Source organism: Saimiri boliviensis, chromosome 6 (assembly GCF_048565385.1).
Source record: "Saimiri boliviensis isolate mSaiBol1 chromosome 6, mSaiBol1.pri, whole genome shotgun sequence".
Classification (NCBI taxonomy): Eukaryota; Metazoa; Chordata; class Mammalia; order Primates; family Cebidae; genus Saimiri; species Saimiri boliviensis.
In genome coordinates, this window is record NC_133454.1 from 92056963 (window position 1) to 92084546 (window position 27584).

Below are 27584 nucleotides of genomic sequence, written 5' to 3' on the forward strand. Positions count from 1 at the left end.
ATCTAGTGGGTAGAGGCCAAGGATGCTGCTAAACATCCTATAATACACATGCCAATTTATGACAGCAAAGGATCATCTGGTCTGAAATATCAATAGTGCCTCTGCTGAGAAACTCTGCTTTTAAAAGGATAGATATAACCTCAATGCTTCTGGCCAATCACAAATATTGAAACAGTGGCCATTTTTTTTTCTTCTTTACTTGGTTTGCCTTTTCAGTTTCCACCCTTTTCTGTGATTCTATTTCTCTATCTTTTGTGAGAAAAGACATATAAAAAGAAGATGTAATAGGTCTACTTTTGCATTTCTATAAAGTAATACCTGAGGCTGGGTAACTTATAAAGAAAAGAGATTTATTATGGATCATGTTTCTGCAGGCTGTATATATATGACACCAGCATTTGCTTAGCTTCTGGTGAGACTTCAGGAAGCTTCTAATCACAGTGGAAGACAAAGGGGAGCAAGTGTGTTACATCATGAGAGAGAGAAAGCAAAAGAGAGTGGTAGTGGAGGTCCTGGACTCTTTTTAACAACCATATCTCATGTAAATTCAATGCAAAAACTCACTCAGTACCACCAGGAGGACACCAAGCCATTCTTGAGGACTCTGCTCCCATCACCCCAACACCTTCCCCCATGTTCCACCTCTAACATTGGGGACCACATTTCAACATGAGATTTGGGGGGAACATATATCCAAACGGTATCAACTATCAACAAGAAATTTGTTCACAGAAGTCAATAGTTTGCTTAAGATAACAAAAATAATAAGTCACAGAATCATTGCTAAAAATCTAAAACTCACCCCAAGGCTCTTGCTGTTTCCACTCTGCCATCTTGTTCTTTGATAGCTCTCTGAGACCAAAGGAAATATGTTTACACATTATCGTTAGGACATTTTTAGAAAGACTAGTTGTAGCACATAAGAAATGAGGAGCAAGTCCACAATTATAATTTCATCAATCATCCTGAAACCAGCTGAATAGATTGTATGGTCAACCTGAAGATGAATTAGGAATCTCTTAATCCTCTTCCAGAAGAACTGAAGCAAGTCTCTTATATGGAACCAACAGTGAAATATGTTGAATTAACTGAATAGCATCTTACTGTCTCATTGGGCCTGGTATGTAAAAGAGGACGATGCTAAGTAGCATTCCTTAATGGTGCTATAGGGCTACTCTTCCCGCTGTTCTGCTTTCAATTACTGTTAGACTTTATCCACTGTCTACTGGGCCCCAAGGCAGCACTATTTTCTGCTGGATACAGCACTGGGGGTAGAGGGGTAAAGAATGTTCTTTCTCCTACCTGAATGATTCTCTGCAACTTGGAGAAAACACTTGTATGTCAACAGTTGCAAGGTCCAGAATAGGGAATTCATTTATAATGACATATTTTAGACATGCCCGTAGCAGCAAGGCTAGGATCCCTTTGAAATATATCAGTGTCATGGTGTCAGTCAGCCTTTGGCTTTGATACTAGCCATGGTGTGTGCATAGTATACTATGTATTCTGTAGCAACCGAGTTTGGATGACAGAAGCAATTTTAAAATCCCCTAGCCTCCATGGGGTATATCTGAGCACTGGCTTCAGAGACAAGGAGAGAGAAAACACATTTTGGACAAGAGTAAGCACTTCAGATATGGGGAAGGCTGCAGTGGGTTAAAAACACTGGATCCTTTGATAAGCTGAGAATGTATGAATGCAAAGGTTGTGTTTCAGGAAATTTTTGCAGACTATTATTTATATCCTAAATCGTATAGCAGGTTATTTCAGTTCTCATTATGTTAATGCATTTAATTATCATAAACTCCTGTGAGAAGATACTACACTACTTCCATCTCCATTGTCCAGAAGACAAGGCTAAGGACTGCAGATGTTAAGTAATTATTACAAACTAAGTAGTAGATTTATACTCAGATCAATGTGAATTAAAATCCTGGACTCTTAAAGGTAACATTTTATGTTACTAATCAGCCCATGTTTTTCTTATTCTGGTTGAGTTTCATCAAGTTGCTTGTCGTCTTTCCACCCTTAGTCATTCCACATATGCCTTTCAGAAGGTATTCATAGCACTAGCTTCCCAATTTCTCCCTTGGACAACAAGAGGCATTCTTAAAACTTTGAGAGAAAATCTGATACAATTGTTACAAAGAAAGAAAACCCAGCCTCCTCACTGACCAACCTTCCTCATTGTCACCAAAACCAATGTTTTGTTCCTGGGTTATTTATTTATTTTTTTTTGTAAGCTTAAAATAAAAATAATTTATTGTTTCTTATCGTTCTGTGGGTGGATTGGACTCAGCTGGACCCTTTTGCTGCATACCATGAAGGTTGATTCATGCGTAGGGCTGCACTCTGCTGACTGTTCCATCCGAGTTGCCCTGTTTTGTTCCAGGGTCTTAGCATTTTAAAGTGGTGATCATGACCTTTTAATGGATCTTGAAATCAGTTTAGTGGGCCAATTGTATTAGTCTGTTCTCAGGCTGCTAATAAAGACATAACTGAGACTGAGTAATTTATAAATGAAAGAGGTTTAATTGACTCACAGTTCCACGTTTGGGGAGGCTTCACAATCATGGTGGAAGGTGAATGAGGAACAATGCCACATCTTACATGGCAGCAGACGAGAGCTTGTGCAGCATAACTCCCATTTATATAACCATCAGATCTTGTGAGACTTATTCACTACCATTAGAACAGCATGGAGGAAACTGCCCCTGTGATTCAGCTGTCTCCATCTGGCCCTGCTCTTGACATGTGGGGGTTATTACAGTTCAAGGTGAGATTTAGGCAGGGACGCAGCCAAACTATTTCAATCATGACCTGCCTTAACTACAGTTAAAAAAGGATTGACTAAAACATAGATGTGAGAGCATGTCACATCCAGTAATGGTAGTATAATGTGAATGTTTTCCCATTTCAGCCTATATAATGTGGATGCATGGAAATCTAAAATAGCCGCTGGTGAACTACTGTAAGACCCGCTGTAGAACACCACAATTCACCATGATCTTGCCTGAGCTGAGGAGGGCAAGGATAGAAAAGTGGTCATCTCAGAAAGTAGGGTACAGAGAAAGAACTCTGTCATAGAGTCTAATGCTGCAAAAATACATTAGTTAAGTAAAATAAAGGGATGTGCACACACATACACACATTCACATTCACACATTCTTCCTTTGGTTCAGAGCTGTCAGTAGTTTGTTGGTGATTTCTGACTTGAGGCAAATATTCCCTCACATCCATTCTAATTCTGCACATTTCATACAACCTTCTGAGAAAAGATCTGCCTTCCTGAGTAACTTTCTACTCAGAAGAAGCACCTTGGATCACAGACTCAGACCTTCCTATTAAGAATACTTCCCATAACAAATGGAAAAGTGTGGAACCCTGGTTTTCCTGTGTCTCTCATTTGAGTTTTGTTAAAATTGGCTATTGGAAGAAAATGTTATTTGGGGGAGAAGAACATTATAGCCTCCCAAGAGAAAAAGAGCTTCTTTCAGCACTGATTTTGCAGTTATCAGCAGAGATTTTGCCCCAGAAGCAGGCTTTGCCTTCTTCCTCAGCCTCATTAGCTAGCTGCGTTGGGTTGTAAGGATCCTGAGCTAAATGCTGCAAGGCGGTACATGACACCAGTTTAGGAGCATTTCCTGGGAAGAAGCTAACAGAACAGGAGAAAAGTGCTTTCATAAAAATGTGTATTTCTCTACAAAGTATAGGATAATAAATGTGAGATGTAGCAGTAGCACAACAAGCAATTTGTAGTACTTGGATATATAGCAGCCCCGAGTCAGGGCAGAGTAAACCCACCTGATTCTGACATTTTCTCTCGGATCAATACCTGCAGATGATGTTCAACAATGAAAGTTGCCAAAAATATACACTGCTTCCTGTATACATTTCCGTAAGTGACTATATGACATTCAGAAAAAGTTATATTATCAATAGTAAAATACTGATGATTCTGACACTGTTTGGGTAAGCACCTGGGAAATATTACTTGACCTTTTTAACTTACATTTGCTTCATGTCTATAACTCTTATTTTCTATATCTAAAAAAGAAATAGCAGGAGAGAAGGGAAAAGTGAAGAAATACTACAGAATGCATAAAAGTATTGGAAAGATTAAATAAGGTGGCACATGCAAAGTATTTAAACATTATGTCTTTATCATAATAAGTTATTAATGAAGGGTACATGTAATTATTTTGATTATGATTATGTATACTTTGCAAACAATGCAATAAAAACATAACCACAGCCATAAACTCCACATAAATTCAGTAATTTTATTACACACGTGTTGTGACAATTCTGGATTCTAAAGGTGCAGAGATGAATACAATATGCTTTCTGCGTGTTAAGAGCTTGCATTTCATCAGAGGAGAAAGGCATGTAAATTAATAACTATAAATAGCATGATGGAAACTACAATAGAGCAATTATAAAATGTTACTTTTTAGGAGGCATAAAGTAAATCTCCAGAAAGAAGAGGCACCTTGTTCTAATTCTACTTTCAACATGGGTTTCATAATATTTAGAACATGAGTCAAGGCAAGATGAAGGCACAGAGCAAGAGAGACAAGCTCATTTCCCCTACCCAACACACAGAGGCACGTGTGTGCATGAATGCATACACACACACACCTTTCTATCTGGTCTTCCTGTTCTTTGTTAGCAGCTTCCCAAAAGTTGGAGGAAGAGCTGTAGAACTTGAAGAGCCTTACAGTTATTTAGTATCTATGGTGTGCCAGTTGCTTTACATATGTTACTCAACTTACCATAATTATAAGCCAATGCGGAATGGAATTACCTCACTTTTCAGATAACGGCTTGAGTTTCTGTGGCAACTGTGGTTTTGCTTACTGTGTGAAATTCTCTATGTAGTCATTCTTTTGATGACAGATTTCATCTGTCTGGAAACAGGAGTTGGTCCAGCTGGGGCAATTGGAGTCACTACCTTGCGTTTTGTGCTGGAGCTGGCAGTGAAGCCTTCTTTATTTTTGACCACCAATGCTATGTATGTAATCCCAGAACTGAGGGCAGTCTTGTTGATACTGCAGGAGGAGGTGAGAGAATGCAAGAGAATAATGTAAGGAGGAGAGAAATAGAAAGTTCTGTTGGTACTGAGTTCTCTGCTCTAATTCTTGAGGTTTCCTGGCTTCATCCTTAGGTTTTCTGAAGCATCCAGTATCTTTTCCATCAATCCTGAAATCCTTACGCCAGTAAAAAGTTCAGTTTTTATCAACTGCCACCTTAAGAGTCCTAATATAGAATATGCAGCTATTGTGGACAGACCTCAAATTTGAACTAGGTCTGTGTGAATAACAGTTTATGACTTTTCACTGAACTCATTCATAGTATTTTAGAATGAGAACTCATTCATAGAACCTACATATGTGTGTAGGTTCCTGGAATTATTTTCATCCACCTTTGTTTCTTCATGTGTAGCTATCTTTTCAGTCCATATCCTGTTTTAGATAATGTGGAAGTGAATGATCTAATTGGTTTTTTCTTCCAAAATATTAGGGAAAAACTGGCATTTGGAATCCATAGTTATTTTTTCTTTTTTTTTTTTTTTATTAGTATTCCAAAAGGCAGTAGAGAAGAGGGGTTAAATGTATGGGCTCAGGTGCTAGTATTCCTGGGTTCAAATCCTAGCCCATCATCTTATTAGCTGGGTAAACTATCTCAAATTACCCAGCTTCTGTGTGCCTCATTTCATTCTTCTACAAAGTGTACAAAATTGTACCTACCACAGGGTCTGCTGTGAAAATTAAATTAATACACAGGAAGCACTTAGAAAAGTGTCTAAAACATAATGTATATCCAAAGAATATTGGTTATTTTAATTTTAAGTTGTGGTGATACATATATACATATATATAATTTTTTTATATAGTGAAAACCTCTTTAAATAAAATCTCAACTGAAAACTCAAAATGGAAACTAGATAATTGTAAAGCTGCCTTGGAAGATAGAATGGAATTTCTGGATCTGACTTATTTAGTGTCAATTCCCCTTTTAAGGCATCTCTAATAGATAATAGGAGAATTTATTGAACTTTTACACTGTATTACCTCTACTGTGCTCAGTTTATCTGTATTTTTAAAATATGTTATCAGTGCAGTGATCTTGTGAGGTAGGTATTATATTCATATACAGGTTTCTTTATTTTACAGATCAAGAAACCAAGGCCTTTTGAGGCTCAGCAACTTACTAGAATCACACAGCTAGTAACTGGCAAAGTTAAGCCTGGAGTTCAGATCTGTCTAACAGCCCTAACCCAAAGCTGTGTTCTTAACCATCTCATTATATTACCTGCCCTCAGGTATCTTAAATACCTCATTTTAAAATTACCATTTTAGATGAATTGGTCATTCTTGTATCTTGAAATGATGAAGAGCAGGCTTTACTTCTGGATTTTTCCCAGGAATCAATTTGTAGAACAGATTTTTTAATGTGAGTTTGGGAATCCCTATGATATTAAGTTGTATAAAACGTGAATGCAAAGAAGCTGGGCCCATCAGAATGGTAATAAATAGTAGGCCATAGAAACCAAGCGAACACAATGCATGAATGTAAGAGATTTAATTAACAAAGAAGCAAAGAAATGCTTAGATTACTTTAAAAGAGTAAATTTTACTGGATGTTTCTTTTCTTTGGGTTAATGTTTAGCATCATAATAAGCACATGAAGCTATTGCGAACTCCTTTGTGGAAAAATTTCTACCTTCCTGAAAGACAGACCATCCATGATATTTGATACTAGGCAACCAACAAAACAGTTTGCTGTCAGTCCTCTTGATAATCATTTATCTCCTTCTATAGTGAATCCTTCAGCAGGAAGAAATTCCCCTGCTCTGATGACCTCTGGTAGTCTTCACACTGGTATTTGGAAACTTCTCAGAAAATAGGCACTGCATTTTTTAAATTTCTCCTTTCACTGCTACTTAGTCTGAAAGAAACTTTCATTCTTTGAGTGCATCTTAAAGATCACAACCTCTATGACTATCTCCCATCTCCCTAAACCAGGCCTAGAAGAATAATTGGAGGAAATTTTACAGGACCATGGGCAGAATCAATTAAGTTGCTACTCTTGATAAGAGAAAAGACTTCTGATCAAGAGACTAAATTACTTAAAATGAGACACCAAGTAGAATAAATGCCATGATTTTACTCTCCTGCTTCTTTTGAACAACTGCTGAGGCTGCTTCTTGGGTAAATCCAAATGGAAGCCACAGAGTATTAAAGCTGGTTGTTGTTGGTGTAGGCCAGGCGTCCCCAAACTTTTTACACAGGGGGCCAGTTCACTGTCCCTCAGACTGTTGGAGGGCCGCTACATACTGTGCTCCTCTCACTGACTACCAATGAAAGAGGTGCCCCTTCCTGAAGTGCAGCTGGGGGCCGGATAAATGGCCTCAGGGGGCCACATGCAGCCTGAGGGCCTTAGTTTGGGGACGCCTGGTGTAGGCTATACAAGTCAGCCTCTGAGAGCAGAGAGGAAAGGGAAAGGTATAGTAGAGTGAATGAAGAAATGAAGGCTACCTAGTGTAGACTGTGTGTGCACACATATACTTGATTAAAGTATATGTACCCAGAGACACACATATAATTAATTAAAATCTACTCCTTGCCAGTTATTAGAGCAAACTTCACTACTTGCCTACAATAAAGGAATTTTCTATTGTAAGTGGAGCTGGCCTGAGTGGAAGGGTTTTTTTAATTATTAAAACTTTAGATTCATTATAGCAATTAGTTATAGCTGTAAATCAGCCAAGTAGAAAAACAGAAAACTAAGTTAATTAACTTCTAGAAGCTGGTAAGTAATTGCATCAGATGAGATCACAGAGCAAAAATCCCAGTGGCTTTCCAGGATACAATATCTGTAATGACATGATTAAAGCTGGTAGTCATAGGGGTTGAGATATTGGGGCAAATGATCAGAAATACAACATTCCTCCAGTCCTTCAGTCATGGGCGATTTTCAGAGGAACCTGCACCTTTTTCATAGATTGGATCCATTTCTCTTCTACCTATTAAATTCAAGGATCTATAGTGGCCCTCACTGTATAGTGAACAACTGAATACTAATCATGAGAATTAGTTCAGCTTACTTATAATAAATATGCTTCCAGGGGAATTTAAGTATGTAATTCCCAAGTCTAGGAGAAATGTGTTCCTTTTTGGATATCATATATATACACACATATATATATATATATATATATATCTGCAGGTTTGCATTAGAGAAGGTATTTCAATGTTTTTGCTAAAGGGGACTAAGTTTCAAAATCACAGAGACTGAATTTGACTTCACTGTAACTAGAACTTTTAACATTTTAGAGCTTTGAAAATTGTCATTAACAGATATGCAAATAACTTGCCAAATGGATTATGTAATAAATGCAGTAGCTGACATGGCCCCTGTATTTGACTGTGTCAGAGATAACTCGGCAGCTTCCTTTTTTGAAGTAGTTGTAATACGTAGGGTATCAGTACCCCTGAAAACATGCCCTGGGCTGTTCTTGGAGGGAGACCACCAAAGGAACAAAAACCTTTCAGCTCTGCCTCCCAGCCCAGCCTCTCAGCTCCCAGGTAATATGGGAATCTCTCCTGACTTCAGTTCTTGGGGACATAGCCTGCTTATTGAAATCAACAGTACCATACATGGGCAGAGGCAAGGAAAAACTCCTTTGACCTCAAAGGGACTGACATATAAGAGAAGTACGGACAAGAGGCAGCAAAGGCTTTTGGAGAGAAACTGCTGTTTAAACACTCTCCTGGCTCTTGTGAACAAATGGCCAGCTCCCACTCCCTTAAAGGTGTTCTCTTTATTAAATTTATTCAGTGACTTCCTGTGTCACTGCTTTGGATTCTGCATCTCTGTGATTATCCTTCTATGAGACCCTGCTGTGAATGTAATCTGTACTTTGTAACTTGGTAATGACCTGGGCACATCTGAGTTGTACCCTAGTGACTCAGAGAATCCTGGATGGCATAATCTAATGTCCTTTCGATTTTTCCCTCTGCTGTTCCCATTATACTTTTATAGTTTTATTATATTGGGTTTCTACTAGGACTAGTATTTAATTGATATTTTTCTTTAAATTTACTGTTTTTCTTTCAAATATGTTTAAATATTCATAACATGCTTTGATTTGCTAGCTATGTTTCTACCCCCATACATATTAAAATTAATACATCATTATTAAAATGTGTTTTAATGTGCCACTAGTTATATACTTTAGGAAATACCGGTTACTCATGACTACCTAGTAACAACTTTTAGGAAAGACCCAATAAAAATAAGAGGACCCATTTTTCTACCTTCCATATGATTTAAAGGCTTGGAACTTAATTTTTTAAATCATTTGATATTCTTCATTTCTGTAAGAGGCCCATATGCACCATTGAACAATTCTTCCCAACAACCAGTAAATTTATTATTTGAACACTGGCATTTCCTGCTGAGAATATTGAAAACAAATGCAAATAAAGAAAATAATTTCTAGAAGTGGTATGAAAGCAAATAAAAATGGATTCTTGGTTATAAATTGTGACAGGAGGCAATTTCTTTGTAATTTGCTTGGCAGATAAAGCAGAAAAAGAGAAAAGAAATAGCTGAGAACATAGTGGAATCGCTAATGAACATTTATGAAAAGAAATGTATAATAATGTATTTTTAAAGAGCATATATTTCTGCATAGAAACCTTACAGCTTCTCTCCCAACCCATTAGTAAATTCTACACAATAAAATGCCTGATGTGAGTGGTGTGTGTGTATGTATATATGTGTGTGTTTATGCACATGTGTGCAAATCAAGACAAAGGTTAGGATTTTTATCTGGATTGTGGTGGCCCACACTACAGATCTGTTATTCCCGAATTATTCACAATGCCTTTTTATCTTACCTTTACATATTATTCTGGCACAGGGACAAAGGCCTGCATGCTAAGGCTGACAGTATAAATATAGAAAGAATATAAGGGGTCTAGGGAATCATGGAGGTGCCACACCAACCCTGAACTTCTTACTTTTGGACTTCTTATGAATTGGAATAAACAAACACCTATTATGTAAAACCATTATTTGTTGGGATATTACTTTCTCACAGCTAAATATATTATTACCTGGGATAGAGAGTAGGATTATTCGTCAGTGAGCTATTAAAATATGAGCCAGGCTTAACTCTGATAATGTGTATTTTCAGAATTGTCATAAAAGTTTTGGAGATCACTGCATTTTATTAATTTGTAAGTTGACAAAAAATGTATGTATTTATGGTGTGCCACATAATGTTTTGATATATGTATACATCATGGAATGGCTAAATCAAGCTAACTAACAAAGGCATTACTTCAAATACTTAATGTTTATGGTACGAACACAAAATCTACCTTCTTAGTAACTTGCAAGTATAAAATATGTTACTAACCATAGTCACTATGCTGTGAAATGTATTACTTGAATGTATTCCTTCATCTAATTGAAATTTCATATCCTGTGACCAACATTTTCTAATCCTCCCCCTACCTGTGAAGCCCCTAGTAACCACCATTCTATTCTCAGTTTCTGTGAGTTCAACATCTTTAGACTCCACATAAGCCAGAGTATTCAGTGTTCGTCTTTCTATGTCTAGCTTATTTCATTTAACATGATGTCCTCCAAGTTCATCTACATTGTGGAAAAGGATAGGATTTTCTTTTTTTAAAGGCTGAATAAAATTCCATTGTGTATACATGCAGTATTTTCTTTACCTGTTAATTCACTGATGGACACTTAGGTTGATTTCATATCTTGACTATTGTGAATAATGCTACAAGGAACATGGGAGTGCAGACATCTCTTAGATATACTGACTTCATATCCTTTGAATATATAGCCAGCAGTGGGATTGCTGTATCTTCTGGTAGTTATATTTTTAATTTTTTGAGAAACCTCTATACTATTTTCCATTCTGGTTATACTTATTTACATTTCCACCAAAGTGTGCACAGATTCCCTTTCCTTTGCATCCTCACCAGCTCTTGTTATCTTTCATCTTTTTCATAATGGCCACTCTAATAGCTGTGAGATGATAGCTCATTATGATTTTAATTTGCATTCCTCTGATGATTAGTGATGTTGAACACTTTTGCACATATATGTTGGTCATTTGTTTGTATTTATTTGAAAGAATGTTTTCTCAGAACCTTGGCCTAGCAGATCACTGCATATTTTTAAATCAGAAAATGGGGCTAAAGGTAAAATCTGAAGTGTACTTTAAGGTGCAGAGTAATATTGCATTGCACAATTTTTCTGTTTATTTCCGTTTTGGGGACCAAAATCAGTCATTTATTTCACTGGAATAGTGTAGAAGAATAGCAGGAAAAGAGAACTAATATTTTTAGCACTATGTGTCTTAATTATTGAGATGTTTTATAAACATGTTTAATTTACTCTTCTCAACAACTAACTCTGTAACAGAAGCATAATTATCTTGTTTCTCAAAGACAAAAACTGATAGAAAGATTAGAAAACTAGTACAAGACAATGTAGTTTATAAGTGGTAGGTCTAACTGAATTCACCCTACTATAATTGCTATTAAAATTACTTTTAATTGCAAAAACCACAATTACTTTTGCAACCATCTAATACATCTTTTGTTTCCAACAAGCCACTGAAACTGTTGTCCTCAGAGTCACTAGTGATCAGCATATCACTAAGTCAAGTGCTCAGTTCTCAAGACTCTTCTTGGCCTGGCAGTGATATTTTCCACAGCTGATCACTTGACCTACCTTGACTTTCCATTGCATTTAATTGTTTTTTCTCTTTTCTCCTTTCTTGCATTTTTTAAAGTCTCTTTTTCGGTTTCTTTTTGTAACTTCAAAATAGTGGAATTGACTCAAAGCTTGGTCCTTGGACCTTTTCTTTCTTAACAACACTTGTCTAAAATCAAGATTCAGCAAGACTGTTCCTTTCTGAAGCCTTTAAGAGAAAATTGTTTCATTTCTTGCTCGTTTAGAAGTTGATTTTGTGCTGTTATAGGACGGAGGTCCCATTTCCTAGAATCAGGTCTCAGTCTCCTGGGGATGTCCTCCTTGCATCTACTGGTTTTAAAGACCATGAATAAATGGACTCTTCCCCAATTTATATCTCTATTTTAAACGCCTCCTGATTCTTAAGCTGAAATAGCCAACTGGCTATTTGACAAATGCAGCTGGGTGTCCTTAATAAGCGTCACTTTCTCCTGCCCTTCCCATGTTTTTCTCCATCTCAATGAATAATGATCCTTTCCTGTTAGTTCCTAAACTAACAAGAGTCATCTTTGACTCTTTTTTGTTGTTGTTTATCTAATTTTCACTCAGTTTATAGGACATCATGATTCTTCTCTGAAGGCACTTGTGTGTACTCAGGATTCCATCCACCACTTCTCCATTAACAGTCTAGTCACCAACCTCTTGAGTGGACAATTACCATAGCCTCCTAGCTTATCTCACTGTTTTTGCCTGGGCTCTCTGTAGTTTATCCATCCCACTGCCTCCACAGTAATTACTTCAAAACATACCATCATTTACATACCTCTCTGGCCTTGTTGGCAGCATCCACACAAGCCTGTTTATGGTTTGCTCTTGCACATGCCAGTTACTCTCAAGGACTTTGCATCAACTATTTAACCTTTCCACAATTCTCTTGTCCTAGGTATATAGCTGGGTTACTTTCTATTTTCTTTTAGGTTTTTGCGCACCTTGGCAAAGTCTTCCCTGACCCTTAGTTTAAAAAAGGTGCATTTTCTTTCATGGCCAACATTGGCACTGCTCATTTTTCTCTTTCCATGTCTTTGTCCCTATAATTCATCACCATCTGACATACTGTAAATGCTAACTACTTGTCTATTTAACAAATATCTTCATACACTACGATGCAGGCCCTATGATTGTAGAGATTTTGTGTTTCATTCAGTGTTTATTCCCAGAAGCATTTATAACAGTGCCTGATGCATGGCAGATGCTCATTTGTATTTGATGAGTTAATTTACAAACTCTCTTGGCATTCTAATCGGCCTGACCTCAACACTAATGCTCTACAAAGTAGAGAGTGTGATTCATTATCAACCTGTGCTAGAATCACCTGGGGTGTGTTTAAAATAAAGATTGATGGACCATACTCAAGACCTATATAATTTTGAATTTCTTGAAATGTGGTACAGGAATATTCATATTAAGCTACGATTTTAGTTATTCATATGCCCATTGGAATTAGAATTGGAGTAACATATTCAGAAATTGTCATAGGCAGGATTTTGGCAGCCATGATCTTCTCCCCGTTGTGTTACACCTGTGGACATCTTACATTATATGGTAAAGTGGGATTAAGGTGGCAGGTGAATTAAGTTTGCTAATCAGCAGATTTTAAGATAGTGGGATTATCTTGGATTATTTGGGTGGACCCATTGTAAAAATGGTCCTTAAAATAGGAAGTAGAACACAGAAGAGGTAGAGAGAGATGAGATAGTAGAAAAAGGAGAAGTGTTTCAAGGCACAAGAGGAATGTGGCCCACTGTTGTTGGTTTTGAGGGTGGAGGGTGGGGCCATAAGCCAAGGGATGTGGGCTGCCTGCAGCAAGCAACCAGGAACAGCCATCACCTGGTTCTAGGAAATGGGACTTCAGTCCTATAACAGCACAAATCAACTTCTAAATAAGCAGGAAATTAAATAATTTTTTGTTTTCTCTGATGGAAATCTGGTGTAAGATACTCAGAAATATTAAATGACATCTAACTTGATCTAATAAGGTAGCTGATCCAGTTTTCTTTAGCATTTACTGACTGGTAGAGCATGATGAGGTTAATCTGGAAATCAGCATTTTACCTTTGGTTTGTTTCATTAACTATGAAGAAATTCTAAGTAGGAGAGTTAAATGATCAGATCTTGACAGCTGTGTGAATATTGGTTTTCAGGACCCAAAACTGGAATTATTAATACACATTTATTTAATATGTTATTTTTTACTCTGTTGAAACTTGAAAAGCATATCCTCTAATATATATATTCATTAAACTTCCTTGGAGGACAAAAGACAAGAAATACAGACTGCACTTCAAGAAGTTGTATAGTTTGTATGACTTGCAACTCTAGGGCATGTAATCACATTGACTACTTTTTAAATGAGGTCATCTGTAGTTGTGTAATACACTATATGGCTGAACATGACAGCCCTGGAAGATCGTGTATGCTTTTGGTGTTTCTATCTTTATTTATGACAGAAGGAAAAAGAGATGACTGTTGCTTGTTGCTGTGGTTTGACTGTCTCCTCCAAAGCTCATGTTGAAATTTAACTGCCAGTGTAACAGTATTAAGAGAAGGGCCCTATACATGATTAGGTAATGAAAGCTACCCTCTCCTGAGTAAAATAATGCCATTATTGCATGCTCCCTTGCCCTTCTGCCATGGGATAATGCAGCAAGAAGGCCTTCACCAGATGCTGGTGTCATGCCCTCAGGCTTCCCAGCCTCCAGACCTGTGGAATAAATTTATTGTCTTTGTCAGTTACCCAGTCTGTAGTGTTCTTTTATAGCAGCAGAAAGCAGACTAAGACACTAGAAGAATCACCACTAAGGCGGGCTATTTGAGTAATTTTAACACTAAATTCCTCATTGACTTTGGATAAATCACTTCAATTGTTAGTCACAGCCTTAGCTTTTATAAAGTATATTATTGGGTTAGATCATCACTAATATTCCTTCTAACTCTAAAATTTAATGATGAATGTATATTTTGAGATCTAGTATTTCTTTTCATTAATAACCAATTCTTCATTCTTCCCACTCTGTACATGTTTGTGAGTTTCAATAAGTGTATGACTCTTACATTTTGGTGAATTTTAAATTTTTTCTTTATTTATATACATATGATTAATAAAAAGTATATTGCGAATCAGCAATTTTTAGTCACTTTAAATGCCATGAAAAATTTATAAAAACTTGATGACAAAGTCATTTTTCATTTTTAAAGTAATTGCAGAACTTACAGAGATGCCATTGTCCCCAATTTTGGGCATGAAATTATATACATGATGAATGTATGAATATTTATAAAATTTCAAGTGCTGTCATGTCTGGCCAGAATAACAAATAATTTTATTTTTCTTATTGAGTTCTCTAATAAGTGCATAATTATTTTACAATAAAAAACTCATATGATTTTAATAAAAATATCCTTAAAATTAAAAATCATTATGTCATTATTAACTAATGCTCCCAGAAAAATTGCATTTGCAATATTTCGCATGGCAACATCTCACTAAGATGCACAAAAAAGTAATAGAAAGAAAACTTGCGAGTCTTAATTATAGATTCCAAGCCAAATTATAAAAGGTAAATTTTACCAGAAGTTCAAAAAGTATGAATAAAGAATTGGTAACAGACTTTTAACTGGCTCTTAGAAAGGTAAATAAAAAACAGATAGAAAATAGAATAGTAATTAATATATTAGAAAGACATTTATTTTGTGAAATATTATGACAATAATTTTAGCATACCTAAAGATGCTGTACAGCAGTAAAGACTGCTATTATCTCTCAATTGTTTTGTACTTAATTCATCAGAAAGTTATATAGATCAAAAATTATAAAATTAGTGAAAGATAATTGTAAGAGCATTGTTAAAGTATAATTTGCACAAATTCAGAAGTTTTAAGTGTACAATTCAATGAATTTTAACAAACATTTATAGTAGTACAACCACTACCACAATCAAGGTATATAACATTTCCATCACTTGTAATCACCCTTTTGCAACCAATTCTCTTCCACATTCCTTGGTCTAGTATCCATCAATCTGCTTTCTGCCTTGATAATTTTACCTTTCACAGGCTTTTATAATTAATCAATTATCTCTTATACCAACAGTTCGTTCCTTTTTAAAAAAAATTTTAATGATGTTATATTGGGTGAATAATGAACACTTTGTATATTCAGTCACCAGTTTTTTACTAAATGAATCTGATGAACATTTGATAACAATTGTTTACATGGATGTGTTTTGCCTGATCAAATGTCTAGGCACCCTATGGTTCAGTCTAATGGATATATAAAATTAACCATTACACCTGTGTTGAGGATCAGTTTATGATGTATGTGTTTATTTCTAGACCTGATATTCTGTTCTATTGGATATGTCTATTCTTACATAAATACCGCATTTGACCATTTTAGTTTTACAATTAATTTAAAAATCAGATCATGTAAGTCTTTTGACTGTTCTTTTTCAAAATTATTTTGGCTGATCTTGATCCTTGCATATTCATATAAACTTTACATCGGCATTTTAATTGTCACCAAAAAAGGCTTTGTGAATGGGACTTCACTAAATTCACAGATAGATTTTGAAAATATTAACTGCTTAACTATGTGGAGTCTTCCATTTTATAGATGAAATGGTTTATCTCTCCATTTATTTTGTTTTTTTTTCTTTCTACAATGAGGTAGTGTTTTAAAGTACAGGTCTTACACATATTTACATTTATTTTAAGGACTTTACATTTTTTATGTTAACATAAAAATGTATATTTATTAAAATTTCAATTTCCAATTGTTCATTGCTACTATATAACCATACAATTTAAACAGTTATTATTGTACATAGGGACGTTCTGTCTTGCTAAACTCATTTATTAGTTTTAGTAGTTTTTATGATAGTTTATTTTGCATATTCTACAAATATTATTCTAAACATAGTTTATAAGTAAGAAATGACATGAGAAATATTAAAAATGGAGAGAAAATTCTCTTTTCTGAAGTAACAAAAAAGAAAAGTTAATTCCTTAGAAATGGGTGGATATCCTATTGTGTGAGAGAAACCTTGGAATGACATTTATTGAAACAGGACAGAAAAAGTGAAGTTCATCTTAGTGTTATAGAAAGCAATGAATTTAATTTATAGTGTATAAGAATTGAAGATATAGAAATTTTACAATAACTCTCCTAGGGGTGAAAAGTTCTAATTTTCCCAATGTCAGTTTTTTCAAACAAAGCTTTAGTTGTAGATATCTATTTACCAATATTTATGTATCATTTCTTCTACAGATAGTTTATATTTACCTTAGCCTGATAAATATGTTTAAAGTTAGATATTTCTAGTTGAAATCAAAATAATAACAGACTATTTTTCATAACAGTTTCAGTGGAGGACCAAAGAAAATTTTATTTTCACAAATATAGGTATGTTGCCTGTAGTCTCACTGTACCTCCCTCCATTTTCTTAAGTTCCATGCATCTTTGATAACCTGATACTTTTATTAATACTCATTGTTTTATTTATTCATCCATGTATTACTCAAACATTTATATTAGAAATGGAATATTAGAAAAAACTTCAAAAATATGTCAAACAAATTGGTTAATTAAAATTTTAAAAATTGTATGAGGACAATTGTGCATCCAAAAGGTTTATTTCTACTAATTGCAAGAAATATGTCATCAATAAATATCAATAGAATTGACAATTTTTATTAAATTCCTTTTTTGGTGTTGCGGCCTACCTGAACTTCTTCCAACTGATAAAAGATGACTATAGTGAAATCTTTGTACAGGAATATTTTGGCAATTCTATTGATACAGTCCCCTAATGAATTAGATGGTTATGAATATAACTGTGAGGGTTTTTTTGTTTTTTTTTTTTGAGACGGAGTTTCGCTCTTGTTACCCAGGCTGGAGTGCAACGGCGCGATCTCGGCTCACCGCAACCTCCGCCTCCTGGGTTCAGGCAATTCTCCGGCCTCGAGTAGCTGAGGTTACAGGCTTGAGCCACCGCACCCAGCCTGTAACTGTGAGTTTTAACCAAAGTAAAAAATATTCAAGGAGTCAGCAGGATTCCTGATGAGGAAGTGAGTAGAGACATAATCCCTAGGCACTATAGAGATTGAGACAGTAAATCTAAAAACAAAAATTAATATTAATCATGGATTTGAGGGTTGCCTCTTTGGGTTCCCATGTGTCATGTTTCATTGCAACTAGTCCTTGTGATGTATAATAAGTTGAATTTTGACTCCATGTCTTTTACTCGGTTTTAGTGAGATACCAATTATCTTAAAGCTGCTGGAAAGATTTCTTTTTACATATAGACTCATGCTGAGTTCTAAAATCCCGGAGAAGAGTAGAGTACACAGAGGTCTAAACATAGTAACGAGGGCAGTGCTATTAGGCAAGTTGTAGTCTCTCTAAAAGTTGTGATTAAAATGTTTGTGATTCTTTACCTTTCCCCCCGTCAACCTGAATAACAACAGAGAAAATTGCTTTATTAAAAATTTAAGTTTGTTTGGGAACAGATCACAAATTTGTAATCAGAGAATATGTGTGCCATGGCAGCCCATGGAGGGATATGGGTATACCCAGAAAGCAAAGAAAAGTTAGGGTTTCAAAGGCAAAATAAGGAAGCTATACAAAGCATAGGTTGTTTTGAAATAATTATTCTTAGCTACAAGGATTAATAACAAGGGTGGCATTGGTCCAAGGTTGAATAGGAAGTTGTAGAGCAGAAGTCCTCCTAGAAGTGTTCTTTGTTTAAAGTTCAGGTGGTCCTTCTGCAGGATTGTGGTTTACAGTGAGTCTTTGTGATTGCTTTTATCATACGTGCATGGAAGTACCCCTTTTCTGGCCCTAATTCCATTTTGCTAGAATTTTGTATAAGTGACTCAATTTTTATTGACAACTTTCACACTAGCATGTGACAATGGTAAGGTTTAGTTTTACTGATTTCGTCTTCTCAGTTAGCATTTCCCTCCTTCTGATATGTGCTTTTACTTTGTGTGTGTGTCTGTGTATGTTTGTGTGTGTGTGTGCACGCACACATGCTTGCACTTTGCTTTCCCTGTTGGGGCAAGTAATACTCATGGTCTCAGCTATTTAAAATGGGGTTGATAACAAACCACCACAGACACATTGGTTTAAAACAAAATTGATTTATGTTTATAAACATGCAGGTGAGCTAGAGCAGTTCTGTCGAGCTCAGAGGAGCTCACTCATGGTTTCTGCAGGTCAGCTGGTACAGGGGTGGGATGGTGGGGAGTGAAGTGAATGGCTTTCTGATCTAGGTTAGGTTCAGCAGAGAGGCTTTGCTTCAAGCATCTGACCTGAAGCTAGGCCTCTTATGTATCTAATACTCTTTTGGACTAGTCATCAGTGGGAAAGATTATTATCATGGTAATTACACAAATATAAGACTGCCAGTGAAAACACTCAAGGGTTTTCAAGGCCCACATTCAGAACTAGCACATTGTTATATCTGCCTCTTTGCACTGAGCAACCCAAGGCACCTGACCAAGTCCAAAGCGAGTACTCTTGTGCCTTTGGTTAGACCTTTATGAGAGTTTTATTCTGTAACTTCCTTCTCAAACCCAACCGCATTAGGTCTCAGTTTTTGCCAACTGTAAAGTGAGAGGCTTAAGCTAGGTGGGCTGTAATTTGATTGTTATGATTTTAATTGATCAGATATAAAAGAGCGTAATTTAGTTATACTGTTTTACTGACCTGTGCTAATAACAGAGGCACTATTTACCAAAGAGTAAATTAAGAAGAAAATAAATTACTAAAATATTGTGATAATTAGTTCATTTCAAACGATTTCTGCAATCTTTCTTTATATTTTTGTTTAATAATTAACAAATAAGAAATGGCATACCTGTGCTGCACCTGCCACAGATGTCTCCATTGTGTGCAGCTGGAACGTATTGTTCATTCAGGTCCTGTATGCGACTGCCAAGAATAAAAGGACATAGAGGGACCGAAATGATTCTCTTTGACTCTAAGTATGGTTTATGCCTTTCATTTTGCCTTCTGTCTCCAAACATGAGTATGTTTCACAGTTGGAATATGGTTTTTCTACAGAAAGAATATGTTGAAACCTCTATCCCATGGCTCCTGCCATCTGTACTTCATCCTCTACCAAAGCTTTAATGAGAGGCTGCCTTTTTGGTTTTGCCCAGTTAGAAACTCTGTTATTACATTCTAGTATTCATAAGTATTCTTTTATTGTATTTTAAAAAATGTTTTAGTTGTCAATACCTGCAAATGTGAATCAAGAGAACAAAAACAAAAAAAAAATGTAGAGAGTGAGATAAAAGTGAAATAATTAGGAGGGAGAGAGCCAGTTTTATTCCCTCATGAGTAAGTAAACCTAGGAAATGTAAGAAACTGATCCGCAATTTCCTTATCCCCCCACCAAAAAAAAAATAATAATAATATAATACCTACCTTAGGGAGTAGTTGTTCAGAAAAAAAATTGATATGAAAGATGGAAAGCTCACAGTGGATGTTCAGTCATTATTCATTTCCTTTCTTTTGCCAAGTATTCAACTGGACAATACTTGGCTCCATTTAGCTTTAGCTTCCGACCTAGTGGGTCTCTCGACTAGTGACCTAAAGTAAACCAGGCTCAGACATCTCACCAGGTGGTATATAATCACATGCTAGACTAGGGCTGCTTCTGTTTTAAACCTAAAATCATAAAGCTAAAATCATAAAGCTCTTAAAGCTTTATGATTTCTTGGTTTGCTTGACAAGTGCAAGCTCTGGAAATACAAATTACTAAAGCATAGTAACAAGCATCATAAAGATAAACTATTTCATCAGCTACAGGACTAATAGCAAACAAGAGGGGGAGAGGGAGAGAGAGAGAGAGCGAGAGACAGAGAGAGAGAGAGAGAGAACATAATAATTGAGTGTAACTGAACATTTAGATAGTGGACGTTTAGACAGAATACAGAGTTCTCAGATTCTTTATTCATAAATATATGGATATATTTAATTGCAGTCTTTTCTGTTCTGAATTTTAATCTTTTTATTCACAAAGTTTGACTAATCTTTGTACATCAGTTATCACTTTCACATGTATAAGACACTTTTCACAAAGCTCTGAGAATGAATTTACTTCAGTCTTTCTCTTAATTTATAGTATGTTGAGATAGAGCTTGAATAAAAGTAGCTTAAGTTGTGTTTTATATATTCATTAATTTAGGTTACTTAGTGTTTCACAGCTTTATTTTGGTGTCAGATGTGCCATAGCATATATATTATCATGGGCAAATATTTAAGTAAATTTAATATATAATAAATTGCATTATTCATATTTATTTACCATTTTACTAAAAATTTCTGTCTTGTCTGTGAGTCTCCTAAGACAATCTCTGTTAAAGACTTATTTAAAAGTAAACTGCTATAATGATCTTAATTATCTTAGTAGAGAATAACCTTCTGTGTGCAGATTTGTAAATTATTCATCTACATATATTCAAAACTGAAGAACTTTCTTTTATGATTGAGGAAAGAAATATTCCAAATTGAACACTACTGGAAAACAGAGAGAAACTCTTCCACAACTTCGCTATCCTAATGATATTAATTTTTACCCACAGATGAAAGTTGATTTCTAATCCACATGCCTATACATTTGATAGTTGCCGTCATTATTTCTACACCATTTCTGATTTTGAAATCATATTTCTAATTGTTCTAATTTTGAAGTCATATTACAAGCGTCTCTACTGTATCTTGAAAGACTACATAATTATGCATGCTTATGTTATATTTTTTGAAATAGTTTAGCAAATTTTTTATTGAACATTTATTTGACTTTCTAATCTTCATTCCTTCTTTCTTTTTGATTTTTACTTTCTTCTTTCTTTTTCCGCTTCCTTCCTTTTATTCACAGTTCTATTATAAGTCATTTGCAAATGAAATACTTTCACTTTTTCGTTATACTTCTGTAAATTATTCCCATGTAAAGAATTCTTGAGAGTGGAATTGCAGCTTCAAAGAGTTTGCTAGGAGAGTAGATCTTAAGTTTTTTTTTTTTAAGCCACTAAATAAATAAATAAATAAATGTAACTGTGAGAGATGAGGGATGTGCTAATTAGCTTGACTGTGGTAATCGTTTCACTATATACATATATATACACACATATGTAATACACACGTAATGAAATCATCCATTATGTAATCTTTAAGACTGTTTTTTTCCCTAAGCAGTATTTATTGTATTTTACTCTGTTTCCTTTTTATTTTATTTTAGAGACAGAGTCTTACTCTGTTGCCCAGGCTGAAGTGCACATATATATGTGTGTATATACGCATGTGTATATACGTATATATATATGTATATATATATACATGTATGTGTACATATGTATATATACATGTATATGTATATAGTGAAATGTATATATATGCACACATATATGTATTTTAAATAATAACATAATACACCTTATACACCTAACAGAAATACATTCATTTTGTCTGTTACACCTCAATAAAGCTGGGAAAAAAAGAGTTTGAATACCCACATGATGCTTTTTTTATTCTGCTGTATTGTTCTCTCATTTGAAAAATAGTGCCTTGAAAATTTTTGAATTTGGTGAGGCCAATAAATACACAAAAATACTCTTGAATTTTATATGTAGTGTGTATATCCAACCCACATGTCAATATATGAGAAAGATACAAAAGTGCTTGCCTTTGTATCTATTATTTCAATTTTTAAATTATTGTGTTATGTTATTGTTAGTATCAAGAGCTGGAAAAATATTTAAGCCCTGGAGGCATTTGCAATGGTCATATCTTTTATTGTTTGTGAACTGATTAACTGATTTGGAAAAAAAAAATCTCTTCTTTAAATTTGTGCTTTCAGTACTCTACTACCTACAAAGAATAAATTCTTTTCAAAGATTTTAATTTTATAAACTAAGTTGTAATGAAATTGACTTTTCTTTATGTATAGTTCTATGGCTTTCAACACACGAATAGATCTAAGTGGCCAACATCACAATTGAAATACAGAAAAATTTCATCACCTCTGCAAATTCCCTTTTGCAATACCTTTTCATGTACACCCGTCTTCTAATTTTAACTTCTGACACTGACTGGGGGGTTCTCTATCACTACAGTTTTATTATTGCAAAAAAAATTATATAAATGAAATCATCCATTATGTAATCTTTCAGACTGTTTTCTTTTTCCCTTAAACAGTATTTATTGTATTTTACTCTGTTTCCTTTTTATTTTATTTTAGAGACAGAGTCTTACTCTGTTGCCCAGGCTGAAGTGCAGTAGCACAATCCTAGCTTATTGAAACCTTGAACTCCTGGGTGCAAGCGATTCTCCTGCCTCAGCATCCTCAGTATAGTACTACAAGCATGCCCAGGTGAGGCTGGCTTCTTTTACTCTACTACGTTTTTTTCTTAGTTTTATCTGCTTGTCATTTGTCTGTTTCCCCCTTCTATTTTCCTTTAGGTTATTTGAACCCCTTTAATATTACATTTAATTTATTATTACTACATTTGACATACATTTTAATATAATTTTACAGCATGTCTGTTGGTAATAAATTCTTCATTTTCTTTTGTTTAGCAATGTTTTTATTTCATCTTCATTTTTAATGGATATTTTCACTCGATAAAAAATTCTGGATTAAAAGCTTTTTTATTTAATTGCTTTAAAGGTATTTTTCCACTTGACTCTGGTTTCTGCAGTCTCTGATGAGAAATTCTTAGTCATATTAATAGTTGTTTTCCTGCAAGCAGGGTTTTTCAACCTTAGCAGTACTGATATTTGGGGATAGAAATTCTGGTGGGAGGCTTTCTTGTGCATTGCAGGAAAACTTAGAGATATTCAGGGCTTCTGCCCACTAGATGTCCAGTAGCACCTATCCCCTGCCATCACAATAAAAAATGTCTCTAGACTTTGCCAAATGTCTCTGGGTTGCTTAAGGAGACAAAATCACACCCACTGAGAATCACTGCTGTAGAGGTAATGTGTCCATTTTCTTCGGCTGGTTTAAACATTATTTTTTTCTCTTTAGTTTTTAGCAGTTTATGATATGTCTGTAGATAGATTCTTTTGATTTCTCTTGTTTGGGGTGCTGAGCTTTAAAAAGTTTTCTCGTTTCCTGCCAAACTTAGAAAGTATTCACACATTATTTAAAAGACAACTTTTTGCACATCACATTTTCTTTTCTCATTATGAGACCTTGATGCCTGTTAAAACTTTTGTTACTATCTCACAAGTTCCTGAACCTCTTTTTTCCTCACTTTTTTTTTTCTCTCTGTGGTTCAGATTGGATAATTTCTATTCATCCATCTTCAAGCTCATATGTTCTTTGCTCTGAAATCTCCATTCTACCATTAAGGCCATTCAGTGAGTTTTTACATTTCAGTTATTGTATTTACTGTTCTAAAATTTACATTTAGTTCTTTATACTAAAATTTATTTCTGATATTTTTAAATATATCCATTCATGTCAAGGATTTGAAATCCTTAATTGCATTTATTTATTTTGAGACAGAATCTTGCTCTGTCACCCAGGCTGGAGTGCAGTGGTACAGTCTCAGATCACTGCAACCTCCATCTCCTGGGTTCAAGCAATTCTTCTGCCTCAGCCTCCTCAGTAGCTGGGACTACAGGCACACACCACCAGGTCCAGCTAATTTTTGTATTTTAAGTAGAGATGGGGTTTTACCATGTTGACCAGGCTGGTCTCAAACTCCTGAACTCAAGTGATATGCCTCCTTTGGCCTCCCAAAGTGCTAGGATTATAGGCATGAACCAATGCACCTGACCCATGAAATCCTTAATTCTTAGAGCATTTTTCTAAAGCAACTTTGAAGTCTTTTTTTCTGATAATTCTAACACTGGTGTCACATAGACATCGGTTTCTTTCAATTACTTTTTTCATGTGAGTTGTGATTTTCCTGGCTCTGGGCATGCTAAATGATTTTGGCTTGTTTCTTGGAAATTTTAAACATTATATGAAACTTGTTTTTTTGTGGATTTTTATTTATTTATTTATTTAAATTTTTCATAAAGATGGAATCTCCCTATGTTGCCCAGGCTGCTCTCAAGCACTTGGGCTCAAGGGATCCTCCTTCCTCAGCCTCCCAAAGTGCTGGTATTGTATGTATGAGCCACTGTGTCTGGCTTGGTATTTTTGTTTTAGCAGACAATTTGCGTGGTTGTATTCAGGTCATACATTTTAACCTGCTTCTTGTGAGTTTTGGTTTCAGTGTGAGTTATGTTTTCAAAGCATTTGTAGTGTAGTGCTGCTCTGATGTGTGCCATGTGTGCACCAGTAAATGGCTAGATGGGACTTTGGAACTTATCTATTCTTTCGTTTAGATCTTAATGTCTTTGATATGCTATTTATTTTCAGATCTATGAATGCACAGCTTACTATTTTATGAGGGTGTTTTCCTGAGCTCTTTCCTTTCTGTGATCTCTCCAGCCCTTTCTGGTTCCCTTAGGCTTCTCTTATCTGTCCTCTGGCCAGAAAGCCAGGTTTTATCTATCTTCCTTTAGCTTCATACTCCCCATGAGTATGCCCTCATTCAAGACACACAACAGGAAGACAGAGAACAAAAGGAAATAGGAGTTTGTGTCACCCTCTTGGGACCACAGCTCCTCTAATCAGAGAAGTTTTTTTTTTCTCAGAGATTTAGTCCTGTGAGCACCATTGTCATCAGTATTGTTTCAGGATTGCCTGAGGACTGATAGATGAGAAAATAGAGAAAGAAACAAATACATAAGGGATTTCCTATCCTCCACCCCTGAGCATTGCATTATGAAACCCAGTACCAGCTCCTAGAACCAGAATCAGAGGGTTCCTTGTGGAGCTCTTTCAATCCACATCACTATGCAGTTCCAAGTTTAAGGTTATATTGAATCCAGGCTGGGATTCAAAGCCTGCGGGGATTGGATAGGATACCAAATAAACACACACACTCACGTGCCCCCCCACCCCACGAGTAAACTCACCTATGATTTAGCAGTACTTCAAATACTCATCTTCTTCCAGAATCTGCCAACTATTGTTTGCTTTTTACAGTTCTCAAATAGCTGTGTCATGCATTCTGTGCATATTTTATAGTTGCAGTAAGTATGAAAGATAGAGTGAGATGCATTTACTCCATCTTACTTGAAACAGAAGCATATTTTATCTCAGTAATTTTGATGTAAATAATCTTTCTAAAAGGGTTTTTGGATAGGCTTGCTAGGTGAATACGTACCTCCCAGGTAAACTGTCATCTCCTGCCAGAGAGTAAAGCCCTTGGTCTTTTAGTGTTGTTCTTTATTGTGGTGACTTTAGAATGCCTAGACCTGTACTATCATTATTTTGCAGAGATTTGTAAGAGATAACAAATGAACTTAACAGTCTCCTTTATTTACACTACTACCTCATTAACAGCTTGTTCATATTTATCTACAAAAAAAGTGGCAAACAAATTTCATCTCAAGTTCTTTCAAGGTCATCTAATTTTGGCTACCTAGAATGTGGGTCTGGGAAGAATAGAGAGCATCTATGTTTAGCAGGAAGGTGTACCTGAATTGAATAGTGTGAATACATCTTCCATGCAAAAAGGTGAGACGTGTACATTCCATGTATCTGACATCTTAGAGCCACGTGATTTCATAGTAGTTAAAGTAAGCTAGTGAACAATAATTAATAAGTTATTGGTACTTTGTAATCCCACTTAAGATAAAGTTTTGCTTGGTCAACACAGAAACTGTGTCATAACACTGATTAGCAGAAGTTCCTTTGTTGTACAAAAGTCTTGACAACTGTCTCTATCCTTCTTAAAACATTAACCCAAATATAAATCAAACCAGTTTTTGTTCAAATGAAGCCACATTAACATTCATGTCTAAATTATTACAGTTCTTCATTCTAATAACTCACTTTAGGTAGCACTTTTCAATGAGAATTTTATGATCTCCTGACAGTATTAAGAAAATCTGTGAGAATATATATAGTTGCCTAAATGATTGAAAGTGCCACAGGCATTGAGTAGGTAGGGTTTAGAAATTCTAGAAGGCCTGCAATGTGACAGACAGATACAAACAAGAGAGAATATCATGTTAACAGAATTGTAATACAAAATGAAAGACAATATACAGATATTCTTAGTTTAGGGCAAGAGGTGTTTATGTGTCAGAACTGTTGGAAATAATCCTGTGCAGATCCCAGGGAAATACTTTTCTGTGTCATTTGCCATATGCCCTTGGAACAGAAGATGATAGCATGTATACAATGAAGATACATGGCTTTTGCCACCACTGATGTTAATAACACAATTTTAGATGGAATAGGTGATTTGAGAGGCAGAAAGGGTTGCTTAAGAGAAAAGACAAATTAATTAAACTGTCAAATTAGTTCTTTAAGACAGCCTGAATACAAACGATTCTTAGATACATAATTATATCTTCACAATAATGCTGAGTGCCCCCCCTTTTTTTCTTCTCTTGTGTTCCAATTTATAATTACTCACAATCTAGCACAGTATTTACATTCATTGTACATGGAAACTATGGGGCATTGTATAACATTAAACAATTCATATTGTTCTTAAATTTGTATATATGTAGGTATACACATAATGCTCATGCAATAATGCATTTATTATTTACACTGGCAACAAGACAATGAATAGAATTGTGAATGGTTTTATTTTTAAACAATATTTTATAAGACAGTTTAAATTTTAAAAATTCACCATTACTCAGATAATTTTTGTGTAAAATTTTGATTCTAGTGATTATAAATGGTGTAGTTTTTTAATTT

At 35.2% G+C, this 27584-nt stretch overlaps 1 long non-coding RNA gene across 2 annotated transcripts in view; it reads left to right on the forward strand.

Annotated features, from left to right (window-relative positions):
• Positions 1 to 27584, forward strand: part of LOC141584870 (uncharacterized) — a 400256-nt gene that overhangs the window by 66177 nt on the left and 306495 nt on the right. The window contains exon 3 of one of the 2 annotated variants that reach the window (XR_012518123.1): positions 23043 to 23174. The exons of the other annotated variant lie outside the window; for it this stretch is intronic. This is a non-coding gene — a long non-coding RNA (uncharacterized LOC141584870). The remainder of the gene's footprint in view (positions 1 to 23042; positions 23175 to 27584) is intronic. 2 annotated transcript variants of the gene reach the window in all.